Source organism: Oncorhynchus keta, chromosome 4 (genome assembly GCF_023373465.1).
Source record: "Oncorhynchus keta strain PuntledgeMale-10-30-2019 chromosome 4, Oket_V2, whole genome shotgun sequence".
In the NCBI taxonomy this organism is placed as follows: Eukaryota; Metazoa; Chordata; class Actinopteri; order Salmoniformes; family Salmonidae; genus Oncorhynchus; species Oncorhynchus keta.
The window spans coordinates 40,386,146-40,402,057 of NC_068424.1; the positions used below are offsets into that span (position 1 = coordinate 40,386,146).

At 48.0% G+C, this 15,912-nt stretch overlaps 1 protein-coding gene across 3 annotated transcripts in view; it reads right to left on the bottom strand.

Moving 5' to 3' along the window:
• Nucleotides 1–15,912, bottom strand: part of nrp1a (neuropilin 1a) — a 123,244-nt gene that overhangs the window by 67,131 nt on the left and 40,201 nt on the right. The gene's annotated exons all lie outside the window — the stretch shown is intronic.

A 15,912-nucleotide genomic window follows, 5' to 3' on the forward strand; every position in this document is an offset into this window, starting at 1 on the left:
ACAGGCAAAGCGTCAATACAGGACTAAGATCGAGTCATACTACACCGGCTCCGATGCTCGTCGGATGTGGCAGGGCGTGCAAACCCTTACAGACTACAAAGGGAAGCACAGCCGAGAGCTGCCCAGTGACACGAGCCTACCGGACAAGCTAAACTACTTATATGCTCACTTTGAGGCAAATAACACTGAAGCAGGCATGCACCAGCTGTACCGGAAGACTGTGTGATCACACTCTTTGCAGCCTATGTGAGTAAGACCTTTCGACAGGTCAACAAGGCCACAGGGCCAGATGGATTACCAGGACGTGTACTGCGAGCATACGCTGACCAACTAGTGTCTTCACTGACATTTTCAACCTCTCCCTGTCTGAGTCTGTAATACCAACATGTTTTAAGCAGACCACCATAGTGCCTGTGCCCAAGAACACTAAGGGAACCTGCCTAAATGACTACCGACCCGTAGCACTCACGTCTGTAGCCATGAAGTGCTTTGAAAGGCTGGCCATGGCTCACAACACCATCATCCCAGATACCCTAGATCCACTCCAGTTTGCATACCGCCCCAACAGCTCCACAGATGATTCAGTCTCTATTACACTCCACACTGCCCTTTCCCACCTGGACAAAAGAAAAGCCAATGTGAGAATGCTATTCATTGACTACAGCTCAGCGTTCAACACCATATTCCCTAAAAACTCATCACTAAGCTAAGGACCATGGGACTAAACACCTCCCTCTGCAACTGGATCCTGGACTTCCTGATGGGCCGCCCACCAGGTGGTAAGGGTAGGTAACAACACATCCGCCACACTGATCCTCAACACAGGGGCCCCTCAGGGGTGTGTGCTCAGCCCCCTCCTGTACTCCCAGTTCACTCATGACTGTACAGCCAGGTACGACTCCAACACCATCATTAAGTTTGCTGATGACAAAACAGTGGTAGGCCTGATCACCGAAAACAACGAGACAGCCTACAGGGAGGAGGTCAGAGACCTGGCTATGTGGTGCCAGGAAAACAACCTCTCCCTCAACGTGATCAAGACAAAGGAGATAATTGTGGACTACAGCAAAAAGAGGACTGAGCACACCCCGATTCTCATCGACGGGGCTGCAGTGGAGCAGGTTGAGAGCTACAGGTTCCTTGGTGTCCACATCACCAAAAAATGAACATGTTCCAAGACAGTCGTGAAGAGGGCACGACAAAACCCCCCTCGGGAGACTGAAAAGATTTGGCATGGGTCCTCAGATCCTCAAAAGGTTCTACAGCGGCATCATTGAGAGCATCCTGACTGGTTGCATCACTGCTTGGTATGGCAACTGCTAGGCTTCTGACTGCAAGGCACTACAGAGTGTAGTGCGAACTCCCCAGTACATCACTGGGGCCAAGCTTCCTGCCATTCAGGACCTGTATACAGGGCGGTGTCAGAAGAAGGCCCTAAAAATTGTCAGACTCCAGCCACCCTAGCCATAGCCTGTTCTCCTTGCTACCACACGGCAAGTCTAGGTCCAAGAGGCTTCTAAAATAGCTTCTATCCCCAAGCCATAAGACTCCTGAACATCTAGTCAAATGGCTACCCAGACTATTCGCATTGCCCCCCCACTCCACACCACTGCCACTCTCTGTTGTCATCTATGCATAATCGCTTTAATTAACTCTACCTACATGTACATACTACCTCAACTAACCGGTGCCCCCGCACATTTACTCTGTGCCGGCTGTCCCCCTGTATATATTGTTATTTTTTACTGCTGCTCTTTAATTACTTGTTACTTTTATCTCTTATTCTTATCCATATTTTTTTTCAACTGCACTGTCGGTTGGGGGCTCGTAAGAAAGCATTTCACTGTAAGGTCTACACATGTTGTATTCGGGGCATGTGACTAATAAAAGTTGATTTGATTTGAATAGACGTTGAATTGACCTCTGTGCTCAGTTGGGAGAGGAAGAAAGAGTAGAGAAAAATAAAGAGAGAAGAAGAGAAAGAAAGAAGGTGATACTTTTGAGTGTCTTGTTTTATGGTTTGTTTGTCTGTTCCTTTGTGCTTTGTGATGGTTTGTGATGGAGAAGCTCTGCGAGCCAGCTGCCGCTTTGAGACAGAGCTTTATGGCCCTGAGACGGAGACCACCTTGAATCTGTTGTAATTCATTCAATGGGCTGCTGATACACACTACACGCCGTCTTCCTCTCTCTGACTGTCTTATTCTTTGTCCGTCCTTGACTTCACACTTCTTTATGCTTCTGTGTGTGTGTGTGTGTGTGTGTGTGTGTGTGTGTGTGTGTGTGTGTGTGTGTGTGTGTGTGTGTGTGTGTGTGTGTGTGTGTTGAATATGTTGCTGCTGCTGTAACATCTGGCCAGAGTGATTGTAAACATCAGTGAAAGGCCTCAATCACCAGCACGGGACTGAATAAACATGCCCCCCCCAGCCATGTCATTACGCATCTGTGTGACATATGAGAAGTGCTTAGAGAAAATTACATCCTCAAAGTTGAGGCAAGGGGGGCTGCGTACACACACATACACACAAGCATGCACACACTCACACCAGTTTTATGTTTTATACCAGCAAGTCAAAACATTTACCCATGGCTCCCTGGAGAAGAGGCTTTCAGCTGATTAGGGAACTGAGCAGATTTCACACATTCATCACTTTACACTGCATCATCACCAGATGAGTATAATTTAAAAAATATGTGAACCATGGCAAGAAAAATACCCCAAAATGCATAACAAAGATGTACTATACTTCAACTCAAGAGACAGAGAACATAAAACAGTGAGTCTCAGACATTCAATTCAGAGTAAATTGTCCCATTGAATGTATCTTAGTTATTTCTGATGAACTATGACCATTAGTGGGTGGAAATGAGCAGCTGTTAATGTTATGTCCATGTTATTCAGTAAACCATCCTTTCCATGGGCGGAGGCCAATTGAGGCAGAAATTGTGGGAGAGCCATCAACCAGCCATCCATGGCAAGCTTGATGGAGGCATATAGCTTATTATACCAGTGTAACAGCCCATGCAGCTTGAGTGAATGTGGCTAAATGTTTTTCCCCTGTCATTTAGTCATCTGCAGGCATCTCGATGGGCCCCTAATTCAGGACCACTTCAGCCTGTCTGACACACTTTGGAAATGAGAGTGGCTTATTTATTTTCTTTCTTTTTTGAAGGGGAAAGGGGGGGGGGGTGGAAGGAAAGGCAGGAACACCAGTTCAGTTTGACTGTGAGGCAAGTTGCTATTTCGTGCTGCTCTGAAAGCTACCGATTCCAAAACAGCGGGTCTGGGGCGGCAGGGTAGCCTAGTGGTTAGAGCGTTGGACTAGTAACCGGAAGGTTGCAAGTTCAAATCCCCGAGCTGACAAGGTACAAATCTGTCGTTCTGCCCCTGAATAGGCAGTTAACCCACTGTTCCTAGGCTGTCATTGAAAATAAGAATTTGTTCTTAACGGTAAAGGTAAAAAAATATATATTCTGCAGTTTTCCTGTTTGAAAAATTGTAGACCAGAAATACTTTTTTTTAAATATCAGGGCCAGGGATGTGGTCGTCCAGAACTCTGTGGGCCTCCACAGACTAATCCCATGGATGACTGAGTTTGGGAAAAGAGGGAGGTTCAGGGGCAGACAGGTGTGTGTGTGTGTGTCTGTGTGTGTATCTGCGTGTGTGTATGTTTCAAGTTCAAGTTCCAATAAGAAATAATAAAATAAATAAATCATAAAAGATAAGAATGCGAACTTAAAGTAAATGGCTGAGAAATATTTTTGCTTAATATTGTATAGCAAGGCCAATTTATAGTCCAATATTTGCAAGTTTTGGGGAAGGGGCAATTCGGGGGCAAGTGTTTAAATTGTGCAGTATTTAGCAATAATAACAAGAGTCTTGTGTGTGTGTGTGGATGAGAGTATTTCTGTATGGGTGTGTGGTTGAGTGAATGCATGTGTTCTAAGGTGCAGAGAGTGCAGAGAGTCAGCGCAGGTGGTCAGTCCCGTTCAAGTGTTCAGCAGTCTGATGGCTTGTCTGATGGTCACAGACGATGCAATCGCCATCACACTGTACTATCCCATATGGACAAGAGGAATGGCTATGTAAGACTGCTGCTCATTGACTATAGCTCAGCATTGGACACCATAGTACCCTCCAAGCTCATCAATAAGCATGAGGACCTGGGTCTCAAACCCAACCTGTGAAATTGGTCCTGGACTTCCTGACGGGCCGCCCCCAGGTGGGGGGCCCCAAAAGGGTGTATGCTCAGCCCCCTCCTGAACTCCCTATTCACCCATGACTGCGTGGCCATGCACGACTCCATCTCAATCATCAAGTTTGCAGATGACACAACAGTAGTAGGCTTGATTACCAACAATGACGAGACAGCCTACAGGGAGAAGGTGAGGGCACTCGGAGTGTGGTGTCAGGATAACAAGGCCATCAGACTGTTAAACAGCCATCAATAAGACAGAGAGGCTACTCACTACATACAGACTTGAACAGCTCATGGCTGGGGTGTGTGGGGTGTGTGCTGCGGGCCTTCCTCGGGCACCATTTTGACTAGATTTTCTGGATGGGTGGGAGCACAGTCCCAGTGATGTAGTGGGCCGTCTTCACCACCTGCTTGAAGTTAAAAATCAACTCCTTTGTTTTTCTGACGTAGAGGGAGAGGTTGTTGTCCTGGCACCACTATACCAATTAACTTACCTCCTTACCTCCAGGCCAACAACCATGATGGGTTTGGTTTCGTGCAAAGCCACGCAGTCATGGGTGGATAGGGAGTAGAGGAGAGAGCTGATGACAAACCTTTCATCTTTTGAATAGTGCATCTGGCCTTGATGTTGGCCATGACCAGCCTCTCGAAGCACATCATGATAACCGATGAGAGTGCGACGGGGCAATAGTCATTTAGGCATGTCAACTTGTTTTTCTTGGTGCACTGTACAGCCTGGGACAGGGACAAGTTGAAGATGTCTGATAAGACACATGTGTGTGTTTGTGTGTGTGTGTGTGTGTGTGTGTGTGTGTGTGTGTGTGTGTGTGTGTGTGTGTGTGTGTGTGTGTGTGTGTGTGTGTGTGTGTGTGTGTGGTAAAGTAGAGAGGTCTAAACAAGTGGCCATTCCATGGAAAGAAGACTCCCACAGCCCTTCAGTGCACTGGACTACAGTCTGCTGCAGAGTTCATAGTGGGTGTACAAGTCAAAGAAAGACTGTAGCTCTGTCTGACAGCAGCTTTCCATTTGGTCGTCTCTGTCTGACGCTGTTGTCGCACATGGTGTTTGACAAGTGCAGAATTGGGCCAAAAGAAAAATGTAAAATCCTTTCACACTGTAAAACTTTATTCCCAATGCCTAGGTGAGGAGAGGACAGCGCTAGTCGCTCGCTAGGACTGCAGGGCTAGGACTGCATGATCAATATCTAGTCAAAGTGAGTAGGAAAGATAAAGTGCTAGTCTCGTGGGTAACAAGAGAGCATGTCTGTCTCGCCTATGTTCTCTCTGTGTACCATAATGACATGTTATCACCACCAACCTCCATCCCGGCTCCCCCCCTTTTCTAGTTTCATTCAGCCACAGAGAAAAAAGGGACAGGCAAGGGCAAACTGGCGGCCATTGTGTGCCTTTGTGTGGGTGTCTTTAAAAAGATAATGGGCATAGAGAAAAGAGATCAGAACAGAATAAGGAAAAGGTCCAGTCTCTCCCCTGAAGAGATATTTGGCCAATAGATACATTTTTTTATCTTCTATTATCTCCGTCTCCAAAGGGCTTTGGTCCATAGAAGCCACTCAGGCCCTCGTCGCTAGCGCTCTCTACCCAAATCAAATCAAATCAAATCAAATGTTATTTGTCACATACACATGGTTAGCAGATGTTAATGCGAGTGTAGCGAAATGCTTGTGCTTCTAGTTCCGACAATGCAGTAATAACCAACAAGTAATCTAACTAACAATTCCAAAACTACTGTCTTATACACAGTGTAAGGGGATAAGGAATATGTACATAAGGATATATGAATGAGTGATGGTATGCTTTGTGCTGTGTGCATGGTATTTATGCACTTCCAATCTGACTATTTACTGTGGTGTGACCAGCTTCAAGAGGCAAATAATGTGTCATTGCTAACCACACGCTAACTCACAACCCTGTTTGTCTCATTCTAGTTTTACTACTGCTGTTGTTTTTGTTAGGTTTGTGAATCGCATCGCCACTGAAAGCAGACACGTTAGAGGTATTTTCACCAGACAGGAGGGAGAGTATTGAAATGGCAAAGTTGCAAAGGACCTGTAAACACGCCAGAACTTCTCCCCGAGAAACAACTACATATCTCAGAGTGAAGTTCAGTAGAGGGCATCCTATCACCACCCACTCCTCTCACGCCATGGCCCACTGCCACACACACACACACACACACACACACACACACACACACACACACACACACACACACACACACACACACACACACACACACACACACACACACACACACACACACACACACACACACACACACACACACACACACACACACACACACACACACACACACACACACACACACACACACACACACACACACACACACACACACACACACACACACACACACACTTATTTCAGTTTACATTTGAGTTTATGTGACAAAACAAGCAGTCATTGTGTAGAGAACCATTGTACCATTTAAACTGCTGTGAAATATATTTTCCATAGCCAAAAATATTGCATTTTCAGCTGTTTGAAGCCAGTTTACAAAACTGAAAGTAAAAGATGCAAAAAACAAATTTAAGAACGGGCAGGGTAGAAATAGCGCACATAGAATAGATCTACAGCTTGTTAGACTTTTGATCGGGTCGCCCAAAAAGTTCAATTTTGCAGCTTCAAACTATAGAATTTATGACGGGATTGAGACAAACTGCAGCCTTAAAAACACAGGTGTATGCCCCCAATTGGCACCCTACTCCCTATACAGTGCACTACTTTTGACCAGGACCCATAGGGCTCTGGTCAAATGTCGTGCACTGCGTAGGGAATAGGGTGCCATTTGGGACACAGACCTGTCTTTTAAAACAGGCTCTAAGTGCTCTCTTTGACATTTACAAGCCTCCATAATGGCTTCTAGATGGCATCTTTCAAACTTGTGTATATATTGTGTATATCTCCCATGGGTGAGGGGGTAAACAAATATACCTCGTAGAGTTATGAGAGTTTATTTAACAGGACAAAGTCACAGCGTGTTAAATATATATTTTACATAATCTAAACTCGAAATCTCAAAGTGCTAAGGATTTATGCTTGGCATCCAAATCTTAAATAAATATGGTTTTAACAGCCGACTTGGGGCCTCTTTCAACATACCTTTCCCCTGATTACTTTTTCCTTAAGCTAGGTTTTCTATTTAACATTTCAAAACGTTTCTTTAGATGGTGAAAGCAGACTGCTGCTTCAATACTGTGTTGTTAATCATTGAGTGACTCCCCCCCCCCCTCTCTCTCTCTCTCTCTCTATCTCTCTCTCTCACACACACACATCATTCCTCTCCCGCCTTTCCCCCTCCGTGGTCAGTGTTATTAGGGACTGGGGACTTAATGACCTGAGGTGTTGTTCTAAGACTGCTGAGCAAATACCTATAGTTTATACTCCATGTATCACTCTATTTGATAGTTAGCCCAGTTTGTCTAGTAACTAGCTACCTCCTGGATGGACGTTTCCTCCCCTGTAGCTAGGCTGATAGAAGGGTTAATGGGCAATGGAGAATTACCGGTAACTCTCTGGACACATAATCAAATATTAACCTGAAGCCACAGCTGGGGGTGTGTGTCATTCATTTATACACACACACACACACACACACACACACACACACACACACACACACACACACACACACACACACACACACACACACACACACACACACACACACACACACACACACACAATCTGACAAACTGACAAGACATTTAGCATGCCAACATGCAGATGACATCATTTCCTCCCTGTACTGTCAGTGAGCTATGAGAGAGAGCATGAATGAGTGGCCCGTGCCCCCCTGTGGCCTTTAGAGAATTTGGGTCTTAAGTTTCCATGGGGGCAGGCTGTGTGTCTGTTTGTGTGTGTGCGCTTGGGAGACAGACAGTGAGTGCTGTGCCAGATGTGACCTTTGCCCATCAGAGCGCTCATCAGATGAAAGCCCAATGGCCCTGCATCTGTCTCCCCCTTCTCTCCCCTCCATCCTCTCCTCAACACCCCCCCTCCTTCTTCACCTCGTTCCCCCCTCCTGGGTGTTGACACAGGTGTCCTCGTAACAAGTGTCGCATAGCCGCGACATGATGACCGCTCTAGTGGGTGAAATGCCGATGATGGAGCTTTTCACTTATAGGTAAGGCAGGGCAGTGGCACATCCCTGAATCTCTCTCCTCCCTCTCTCTCTCTCTCTCTCTCTCTCTCTCTCTCTCTGCCCCCAGCGCCATGCTTGATGTGGCTCTAAGAGTAACAAATTGCAGAGCTGTTAACCAGAAGCACATTACTTTTTTTCAGAGAGAAAGAGACCCAGTTGTGACAGACTTTAAGTGAGACAAGATTAGAGGATAAATATAGAGGTTTCTGGTCAGAGAGGATGGCCTGTTTTTATTCTGAAATCCGGAGAGGCAGACATTAGGGACTATTTGGGCTAAAGGGGTGGTAGTGACCTTAGTGGACTCCAGCACTAGACAACACCAGCAGTAGCACAGGTACAGTGTGTTCTCTTCCTGTAGCTGACTATCTACCGCTGAGTTCAGTGTATCCATAAAAATAAGCTGTCCTTATCCCCTTTCTCAGCTCTCTTTTATTCCTCTCCTCTGTTTCTGTTTTCATCCCTCCCTCCCTCCCTCCCTCCCTCCCTCCCTCCCTCCCTCCCTCCCTCCCTCCCTCCCTCCCTCCCTCCCTCCCTCCCTCCCTCCTACTGTTCGGTCAGTGGAGCAAGGCAGGCAATTTTGCTGCCCATAAAATAAATAGCCCGGTCTAATCAAGATCCCTGGATTGAAAAAGTAATGTGTGTGTGTGTGTGTGAGTTTTGAAAGGCGATGGACTACCACAAACAATCTGTTTTCTCCCAATTAGACATTATTTTGCGCTACTGATGGCACCGCTGATGAGAACCAGGGCTACTCTCCAGTTTCATTACAGAGAGAGATAGAGTGTGTACCCTGTTTCCCATCTGACCTTGAACCCTCATTTACCTCTAAAAGAACCCAGCTCCATTCCCTGAAGCTGCCCTCGAACCCGAGTCTGTAGTACTGTACACACAGCATTCTTCCATCCAGACTCATTAAGATGCACTGCATTCCTTGCATTACTTCTCCAGCGATACCTCAACATCTGTGTACCATCATTAAGTTTACATGTATTAGCCAACACAAATCTGCTGATTCTGTCCGCTTAATACCCACCCTGGTGTTGATAAGCTTACCTAATCAACAAGCTAGCTGCTCTCTAAACCAAAGGAGGGAGGCTTAGGATATGTTCCAAATGGCACCCTATTCCCGATATAGTGCACTACTTTTAACATTTACATTACATTTAAGTCATTTAGCAGACGCTCTTATCCAGAGCGACTTACAAATTGGTGCATTCACCTTATGACATCCAGTGGAACAGCCACTTTACAATAGTGCATCTAAATCTTTTAAGGGGGCGGGGGTGAGAAGGATTACTTTATCCTATCCTAGGTATTCCTTAAAGAGGTGGGGTTTCAGGTGTCTCCGGAAGGTGGTGATTGACTCCGCTGTCCTGGCGTCGTGAGGGAGTTTGTTCCACCATTGGGGAGCCAGAGCAGCGAACAGTTTTGACTGGGCTGAGCGGGAACTGTACTTCCTCAGTGGTAGGGAGGCGAGCAGGCCAGAGGTGGATGAACGCAGTGCCCTTGTTTGGGTGTAGGGCCTGATCAGAGCCTGGAGGTACTGAGGTGCCGTTCCCTCACAGCCCGTGGCAAGCACCATGGTCTTGTAGCGGATGCCTTCAACTGGAAGCCAGTGGAGAGAGCGGAGGAGCGGGGTGACGTGAGAGAACTTGGGAAGGTTGAACACATTTACATTTACATTTAAGTCATTTAGCAGACGCTCTTATCCAGAGCGACTTACAAATTGGTGCATACACCTTATGACAACCAGTGGAACAGCCACTTGCATCTAAATCTTGTTGGGGGGGAGAAGGGGGGGTGAGAAGGATTACTTTTACTTACCATCCTAGGTATTCCTTAAGAGGTGGGGTTTCAGGTGTCTCCGGAAGGTGGTGATTGACAGGGAGTTTGTTCCACCATTGGGGGCCAGAGCAGCGAACAGTTTTGACTGGGCTGAGCGGGAACTTACTTCCTCAGTGGTAGGGAGGCTGAACGCAGTGCCCTTGTTTGGGTGTAGGGCCTGATCAAAGCCTGGAGGTACTGAGGTGCCGTTCCCCTCACAGCTCCGTGGCGAGCACCATGGTCTTGTAGCGGATGCGAGCTTCAACTGGAAGCCAGTGGAGAGAGCGGAGGAGCGGGGTGACGTGAGAGAACTTGGGAAGGTTGAACACCAGACGGGCTGCGGCGTTCTGGATGAGTTGTAGGGTTTAATGGCACAGGCAGGAGCCCGGCCAACAGCAAGTAATCAAGACGGGAGATGACAAGTGCCTGGATTAGGACCTGCGCCGCTTCCTGTGTGAGGCAGGGTCATACTCTGCGGATGTTGTAGAGCATGAACCTACAGGAACGGGACACCGCCTGATGTTAGTTGAGAACGTCAGGGTGTTGTCCAGGATCACGCCAAGGTTCTTAGCGCTCTGGGAGGAGGACACAATGGAGTTGTCAACCGTGATGGCGAGATCATGGAACGGGCAGTCCTTCCCGGGAGGAAGAGGAGCTCCGTCTTGCTGAGGTTCAGCTTGAGGTGGTGATCCGTCATCCACACTGATATGTCTGCCAGACATGCAGAGATGCGATTCGCCACCTGGTCATCAGAAGGGGAAAGGAGAAGATTAATTGTGTGTCGTCTGCATAGCAATGATAGGAGAGACCATGTGAGGTTATGACAGAGCCAAGTGACTTGGTGTATAGCGAGAATAAGAGAGGGCCTAGAACAGAGCCCTGGGGACACCAGTGGTGAGAGCGCGTGGTGAGGAGACAGATTCTCGCCACGCCACCTGGTAGGAGCGACCTGTCAGGTAGGACGCAATAAGCGTGGGCCGCGCCGGAGATGCCCAACTCGGAGAGGGTGGAGAGGAGGATCTGATGGTTCACAGTATCGAAGGCAGCCGATTCTAGAAGGATGAGAGCAGAGGAGAGAGAGTTGGCTTTAGCAGTGCGGAGCGCCTCCGTGATACAGAGAAGAGCAGTCTCAGTTGAATGACTAGTCTTGAAACCTGACTGATTTGGATCAAGAAGGTCATTCTGAGAGAGATAGCGGTAGAGCTGGCCAAGGACGGCACGCTCAAGAGTTTTGGAGAGAAAAGAGAGAAGGGATACTGGTCTGTAGTTGACATCGGAGGGATCAGTGTAGGTTTTTTTCAGAAGGGGTGCAACTCTCGCTCTCTTGAAGACGGGAGGGACGTAGCCAGCGGTCAGGGATGAGTTGATGAGCGAGGTGAGGTAAGGGAGAAGGTCTCCGGAAATGGTCTGGAGTAGAGAGGATAGGGTCAAGCGGGCAGGTTGTTGGGCGGCCGGCCTGGTTTCATCTGGAGAGAGAGGGGAGAAAGAGGTCAGAGCATAGGGTAGGGAGTGTGAGCAGAACCAGCGGTGTCGTTTGACTTAGCAAACGAGGATCGGATGTCATCGACCTTCTTTTCAAAATGGTGACGAAGTCATCTGCAGAGAGGGAGGAGGGAGGGGGGGGGAGGATTCAGGAGGGAGGAGAAGGTGGCAAAGAGCTTCCTAGGGTTAGAGGCGGATGCTTGGAATTTAGAATGGTAGAAAGTGGCTTTAGCAGCAGAGACAGAGGAGGAAAATGTAGAGAGGAGGGAGTGAAAGGATGCCAGGTCCGCAGGGAGGCGAGTTTTCCTCCATTTCCGCCGGCTGCCCGGAGCCCTGTTCTGTGAGCTCGCAATGAGTCGTCGAGCCACGGAGCGGGAGGGGAGGACCGAGCCGGCCTGGAGGATAGGGGACATAGGGAGTCAAAGGATGCAGTAAGGGAGGAGAGGAGGGTTGAGGAGGCAGAATCAGGAGATAGGTTGGAGAAAGTTTGAGCAGAGGGAAGAGAAGATAGGATGGAAGAGGAGAGAGTAGCGGGGGAGAGAGAGCGAAGGTTGGGACGGCGCGATACCATCCGAGTAGGGGCAGTGTGGGAAGTGTTGGATGAGAGCGAGAGGGAAAAGGATACAAGGTAGTGGTCGGAGACTTGGAGGGGAGTTGCAATGAGGTTAGTGGAAGAACAGCATCTAGTAAAGATGAGGTCAAGCGTATTGCCTGCCTTGTGAGTAGGGGGGAAGGTGAGAGGGTGAGGTCAAAAGAGGAGAGGAGTGGAAAGAAGGAGGCAGAGAGGAATGAGTCAAAGGTAGACGTGGGGAGGTTAAAGTCGCCCAGAACTGTGAGAGGTGAGCCGTCCTCAGGAAAGGAGCTTATCAAGGCATCAAGCTCATTGATGAACTCTCCGAGGGAACCTGGAGGGCGATAAATGATAAGGATGTTAAGCTTGAAAGGGCTGGTAACTGTGACAGCATGGAATTCAAAGGAGGCAATAGACAGATGGGTAAGGGGAGAAAGAGAGAAAGACCACTTGGGAGAGATGAGGATCCCGACACCACCCCGCTGACCAGAAGCTCTCGGGTGTGCGAGAACACGTGGGCGGACGAGGAGAGAGCAGTAGGAGTAGCAGTGTTATCTGTGGTGATCCATGTTTCCGTCAGTGCCAAGAAGTCAAGGGACTGGAGGGAGGCATAGGCTGAGATGAACTCTGCCTTGTTGGCCGCAGATTGGCAGTTCCAGAGGCTACCAGAGACCTGGAACTCCACGTGGTCGTACGCGCTGGGACCACCAGGTTAGGTGGTCGCGGCCACGCGGTGTGGAGCGTTTGTATGATCTGTGCAGAGAGGAGAACAGGGATAGACAGACACATAGTTGACAGGCTACAGAAAAGGCTACGCTAATGCAAGGAAATTGAATGACAAGCGGACTACACGTCTCGAATGTTCAGAAAGTTAAGCTTACGTAGCAAGAATCTTATTGACTAAAATGATTAAAATGATACAGTACTGCTAAAGTAGGCTAGCTGGCAGTAGCTGCGTTGTTGACACTACACTAATCAAGTCGTTCCGTTGAGTGTAATAATTCTACAGTGCTGCTATTCGGGGCTAGCTGGCTAGCTAGCAGTGTTGTTTACGTTACGTGAGTTAAAAGAACGACAATAGCTGGCTAGCTAACCTAGGAAATCGTTCTAGACTACACAATTATCTTTGAAACAAAGACGGCTATGTAGCTAGCTACGATCAAACAAATCAAACCGTTGTACTGTAATGAAATGAAAATGTGATACTGCCTGACCGGTGATTGAATTCGAAACAGTAGACGTTGGCTATGTTAGCTGTTGGCTAGCTAGCAGAGTCTCCTACGTTAAGGACGACAAATAGCTGGCTAGCGAACCTCAGTGAATTAACATAATCACTCCAAGGCTACACACACTAAACTACACAATTATCTTGGAAACAAAGACAGCTATGTAGCTAGCTAACACTGAACTACTCTGTACTCTGCGGATGTTGTAGAGCATGAACCTACAGGAACGGGCCACCGCCTTGATGTTACTTGAGAACGACAGGGTGTTGTCCAGGATCACGCCAAGGTTCTTAGCGCTCTGGGAGGAGGACACAATGGAGTTGTCAACCGTGATGGCGAGATCATGGAACGGGCAGTCCTTCCCCGGGAGGAAGAGCAGCTCCGTCTTGCCGAGGTTCAGCTTGAGGTGGTGATCCGTCATCCACACTGATATGTCTGCCAGACATGCAGAGATGCGATTCGCCACCTGGTCATCAGAAGGGGGAAAGAGCACTATGGGTCCTGGTCAAAAGTACTGCACTAAATAGGTAATAGGGTGCCATTTGGGACACAGACTTAATTGATCTCAAAGCAACCGCCTTGGAGGCGGCCGGCTCTGCTGTAGTCAAAACACAGCACTGGTTTCAAAGCTAAACAAGTTTCTGTTGCCTGCTTCAGAAGAACCGGCCCGGCCCCACGACACACCCATGGTGTGGTGCCAGCTCTACAGGGGATGGTCCTGATCAAAACATCCCACAGAGGGTGCACCATACTCGGCTGTGTCTCCAGCTGGCTCCCCCTTGGTGCATCCCCTCTTACTAACAACACTTCTGGGGAACCAACACCCTGCATTCAGCACTTCTTTCCCCCATCCCTCATAGCCCAGGTGCCCTAACACAACTAATTTATAATCAGTCCTTTTAATGGATGAGACTGGGAAATACCTCATCAGGAGATGAATGTGGGGTGCACAATTTAACCGCATCACCAAGAAGGAATGCTGCACTTCACTGAGGTGTGGGGAGATGTGTGTGTCACGCAAATACATCGGATTAAAGGGACATCCTCTCATACACACACAGACACACATACACCCTCGGCGTTACTCTGGACCATGATGATCTCTCTTTTGAAGAAGATATCCCTCTAGTGGTGTGGGGGCTGTGCTTTGGCAAAATGCGTGGGGTTATATCCTTCCTGTTTGGCCCTGTCCGGGGGTGTCCTCAGATGGGGCCACAGTGTCTCCTGACCCCTCCTGTCTTAGCCTCCAGTATTTATGCTGCAGTAGTTTATGTGTCGGGGGGTTAGGGTCAGTTTGTTATATCTGGAGTACTTCTCCTGTCCTATTCGGTGTCCTGTGTGAATTTAAGTGTGCTCTCTCTAATTCTCTCTTTCTCTCTTTCTTTCTCTCTCTCGGAGGACCTGAGCCCTAGGACCATGCCTCAGGACTACCTGACATGATGACTCCTTGCTGTCCCCAGTCCACCTGGCCGTGCTGTTGCTCCAGTTTCAACTGTTCTGCCTTATTATTATTGGACCACGCTGGTCATTTATGAACATTTGAACATCTTGGCCATGTTCTGTTATAATCTCCACCCAGCACAGCCAGAAGAGGACTGGCCACCCCACATAGCCTGGTTCGTCTCTAGGTTTCTTCCTAGGTTTTGGCCTTTCTAGGGAGTTTTTCCTAGCCACATGCTTCTACACCTGCATTGCTTGCTGTTTGGGGTTTTAGGCTGGGTTTCTGTACAGCACTTTGAGTTATCAGCTGATGTACGAAGGGCTATATAAATACATTTGATTTGATTTGATTTGACCCTACCCCTACAAGCACACACACACACACACACTTCTGAGATTAAAAAGAGGGCATCCGTCTTCGCTGTGGGTCACTCTGGGTCATCCCATAGACTAGCTGAGGGTTAATTAATCGGAGTGAAGTCTGCTGTCCGTTGCACCTGTTTGTGTCCTACTCCCTTCCCCTCTCCCAATCACTCAATGGAAATCTACCCCCGTCCCATGGCAGCCATAAACTCAAAACACAGTCAGGAAGTCAAGCCAACAACAGGAAGCTTTCCCATTTATTGTATTGTCTTCAGATAAGAAATGAGAATGTCCCCTGAGTGTACTTGTGAAATTCAGGCCGCTTGGTGAGTTCCCGTTTCAGCAGGGACACGTCTGTGGTCTTTTTTGTGATATTTTATTGTTGAGGATACTTCTCAGGGTTGGACAACATTATCGGTTCATCTGATCGTCTGCATAAGCAGCAGTATGCTACCGCAACGGAATATATGTATGAATTGAGCTTCTCAGGAGCAGGAAGAGGAGAAAGCACTTCCTTCATTCATGATCTTTAAACTGTTGGGGACTCACTTTCTCCACTTAACCATGATGATGTAGCATCACATAAACAGAGAAAGGGGACATTATTATGTCTGGATGAACAGATATC